Source organism: Arachis duranensis, chromosome 6 (assembly GCF_000817695.3).
Source record: "Arachis duranensis cultivar V14167 chromosome 6, aradu.V14167.gnm2.J7QH, whole genome shotgun sequence".
In the NCBI taxonomy this organism is placed as follows: Eukaryota; Viridiplantae; Streptophyta; class Magnoliopsida; order Fabales; family Fabaceae; genus Arachis; species Arachis duranensis.
This window is the reverse complement of record NC_029777.3, coordinates 73,200,054-73,204,437: the sequence shown is the minus strand read 5'-3', so window position 1 is coordinate 73,204,437 and position 4,384 is coordinate 73,200,054.

The following is a 4,384-nucleotide window of genomic DNA, read 5'->3' as shown; positions in this document are numbered from 1 at the left end:
GACATTTTTCAAGTCGAAGCATTTGTTGGTGGAATGTCCTCGGACTCGATGATACTCACAGTATTCGTTCCGATTTCCTCCTCATCTTTTGCCTTTGAGTGGCCAAGCTGGGGGTATTTTTTTCGTATGGCAGACTTCTTTGTAAACATCTACCAAGGATACCTTAAGAGGGGTGTAGTTATGATATTTTTTTATTTTCTCCCCGGAGCGATCTTCCTTTTTCTTGGATTCTTTATCTTTGTCTCGGTAGGCGGAACCAAACCTCGAGGCTTCCCCAAGTCGTGAATTCTCCTCCACGTTGATGTACCTCTATGCCCGTTCTTGTACTTCGTCCAGGGATGCAGGGTATTTCTTAGATATAGATTGGCTAAAAGGTCCTTCTCGTAGGCCATTTATGAGGCCCATAATGGCAGCTTCTGTTGGTAGACTTTGTATGTCCATGCATGTTTTGTTGAATCTTTCCATGTAGTTACGAAGACTTTCCCGATCTCCTTGCTTGATTCCTAGTAGGCTGGGGGCGTGTTTAGCCCTATCTTTTTTTATGGAAAATCTGGCCAGGAACTTTTTGGCCAGGTCGTCGAAGCTCGAGATGGACTTTGGAGATAGGCTCTCGAACCATCTAATGGCTGTCTTGGTAAGAGTTGTTGGAAAGGCTTTGCAGCGAACTGCATCCGAGGTGTCAATAAGGTACATTCTACTTCTGAAATTGCTGAGGTGATGGTTGGGGTCTGAAGTGCCGTCGTACAGAGTCATATCCGGAAGTTTGAAGTCCTTTGGGATTTTGGTCTTTATGATTTCCCTGGTGAATGGATCTTGATCCTTGTGAGAGCTATCCTCTGGAGTGGATCGAGTAGCATTGGTTTTGAGATCGGCTTCGAGTTTTAGAAGCTTATCTTTTAATTCCCGGCGTCGCCTTATCTCCCAATGCAGATCTTCTTCTTTTTCGCGTTGATGTTGGGCTTCTTTCTCGAGTTGCTATAATTGATCTTGAAGCATCTCTATAGCTCCTGCGTTTGGAGAATCCTTTTTGTTGTTAAGTTGAGGAGTATCCTTTGGTGTAGTGTCCACGTTTTTGTGCGGCGTTCTATCCTCTAGATCTGAGTCGTGGTCGTTGTCATTATCGTCCGCCATGGTAATGGGATGACTTCCAGGTTCTTCGGCAATGGCGCCAATGTTCCAATGGTTACCTGAAACTGGAGGTCGATCTCGTACGAGATCTTCTGTGCTGGTTGGAGCGGTTGTGTCCGACTTGTTGGACTTGGTGGTAGTACTGATCCTTCATCCACGGAGGGTGGGGAATACCTGCAAGGGACTCCGATGCTTAAGTTAGCAAGGGTATTAAGCAGGTATTGAGTAGAATCAGAGTATGAGTTATACCTGGGTGCTCCAGTGTATTTATAATGGTGAGATGTGACCTTCTTTGGATAAGATAAGTTAGTTATCTTATCTTATCTTATCTTTTGTCGAGGTCAGCTTATCTTCCATGGAACCGCCCTTATCTCTATAGGCTTGGGCTGCCTTTGGATCGGGGTTGTATTCCTTGAGTTGGGCCCTTCTTTGGGCTTTCCTGTCGATTTGGCCGAGTTCTTTACGAAGAAGTCGGTCCGCTTGACCTAAAGAGGTCGGTCGCTTTGCTACTGAACATCCCGGCTCAGACAGCTCGACCCAGGGTTTGAACAGGTTGTAATAGGGTCAAGGTCAAGGTAGGATTATATTTGGTCAAGTGGACTAAAATCTGAATCCTTAATTAACTTAAATTTTTCCCACCTAACTTAAGACAATCCATGTAATCACAATTCAAGATCTAACTGCCCATTTACCACACATTCATGCATCCCAAATTTAAGTACAACTCATATGCATTGATTTTACCATTTACTTTGGGGCATTTTGTCCCCTTTTTTATTTTTCTACTCTTTTTCTTTTCTTTTTCTCTCCTTTTTTTATTTTTCTTTTTATTTTTTTCTTTTCTTTTGTTTTTCTCAATGCGTACGATTAAGATATTGAATGCATAAACATGTTCTCAACATTTTTCACATTTTCACAGAAAATCTAACATACTCAATTCTCAAACCAAACGTTTCCAAACCCACTTTTCCCACACTTAATTCATGAGCACTCTCACTAGTCTAAACTAATCAAGGATTTAAATTAAGGACATTATTATTTTCTGCTTAGAGTTAGTGATGAGGTAAAGTAAAGAACAAAAGGGTAAAATAGGCTTAACATTAGTTTGCAAAGGATAATAAAAGGTAAGGCCATATGGGTACGTAAGCTTAGTGAAACAAGGCCTCAATCATATAAGTGCATGCATACATCAAATAATGGAAATATAGATTTAAGCAAGACAAAGATCACAATTTTAGAGAGAAAAACACACATCAAAAATAAAATATTGGTTGATAAAATGCAACCAATTTAAATAGGCTCAAAATCTTACGGGTTTTTTGTGTTCGAGCTCTAAACCATGTTCCAAAATAAAATTTCTTCAAACAAGTTTTTCAAAAAGTTTAATTCAAATTAGTGAAATGCTATAAAAAGTTTCTTGAAAAAGAAAATGTTACTTCAACCAAGTGGTAAAATATGCACAAAATCAAGAAAATATGCAAATGCAGCAATGAACAAACAAAGAAAATAAAACACTGGTGTTGAGATAGAAGAGTAACTAACCCATGGAGATCGGTATCAACCTCCCCACACTTAAAGATTGCACCGTCCTCGGTGCATGCAAAGATGTGCAGGTGGGCAGGGGTTGTGGTTCCTCAGCTGGTGCTCGTTGTAGAGTCTTTCTCTTTACCCTTCCTGGTGGCCATCCTGAAAAGGGAGAAGAGAAAGGGACATGAAGTCAAAGGGATAGAGCAAGAGAGAGGGCAGTACGAGTGATAATCATGCCAAAGTAAAGAAGAATGTCGTTAACACATGGTCACGACTCCATGAAATTAGGATATCAATGGAAATATATCATGATAAATTGAGACAATTAAATGCAAGATGATTATTGGCATGCTGGCAAAGGCATGAGTAGCATAGATCAAGCATTAAAAGCCAAAATGTATTATCAGTCGTAAGAAACTAACAATAATGTTTGTATTGACAATTATATTTAATTAATATGGAAAGGGTTTTGTGAAAAACAGGCCTTAGAGTAGAAGGATAGAATAATGAAGAATACACAATGCCATACGGGCTTTTTTACAAACACTTAGTATGCATGTTTAATATGATAAGGAAAGAATTAAAACTGAAAGCGTGTAAGCAATCCAAAAATAATTAATAATAATTGTCAAAAAATTCCTTAATAATCCACAAACAATTATAGGAAAATAATCACCCAATTTAGATTTCTAACACCAATTATAATAATGCAAAAAGAATTAAAAAGAAGAAGAAAAAGAAAATAGAAAGAAAGGACCACGGGAAGAAGGTGAGAAAGAGAGGTAATGGAGAATAGGAGGTGAAGAAAATATGATAAGAAGAAGAAAAGAGTGAAGAAAGGAAAGAAAGAAGAAGAAAAAAGAGAGAAGGAAATTAGGATTTGGAGATAAGATAAGAAAACAAGGTTGTGCAGGTTTCTGGGTGTGTTGCGCGTACGACGCGTACGTGTAAACCCCGGTTAAATTAGTAGATAATTAGTTAATAAATTAGTTTTTAATAAGGAGGATTATAAATGTGAATATTATATCAAATTAGGATAGAGCTCATCGAAACGAGAATTTTGACACCAATTTCGAAGAAATCGGTCCAAGATTGGACCGAACGTGTCGAACCGGTTAAACCGAACTCGAACCGGGCCGTTGTAATACCCGGTCTAACCGAAATTAATTAAATAATGAGTTAAGTAGGAGCGAATATGGTTGAAAGATTTGACAATTGGAATTTGATGATTTCAATATGATATTTGGATTCAGAGAATTTTTCTGAGTCGGAAAACATAGTTTTCTGCATAAAAGCGCGCAGTGGAATTTTGACCGGAAGTACTGGCTGAGATCTGTCTGGTACTGCAGCTGAGAAAATTGATTATGAGTAAATAAGATTAAGAAATGAGGAATTATAATTAGTGGAGGTAGAAATATTTGAAGTGCGATTTAGAGCGCTAATCTTAAAAGTTTTGGTCCAAAATTGGGCCAACGGACAAAAATAAGTGAACTGGGCCTAAGTGGGCCCAAGACCCAACATATATAAACATTAGTTATGAGTATTTCAGCTCATTTTGCCCTAAAGAAGGGGTGTTGGGCGCTGAAATTGGGAGAGAGAAGAGAAGAGAGAAAACCTAACTCTCTTTGATCTTCAAACCACCATAACTTGAGCTACGGAGCTCCGATTGACGAGCCGTTTGCAGCCACGCGTCGCTCTTCTCATCCTCTACATTTCTATCTAAGTTTTT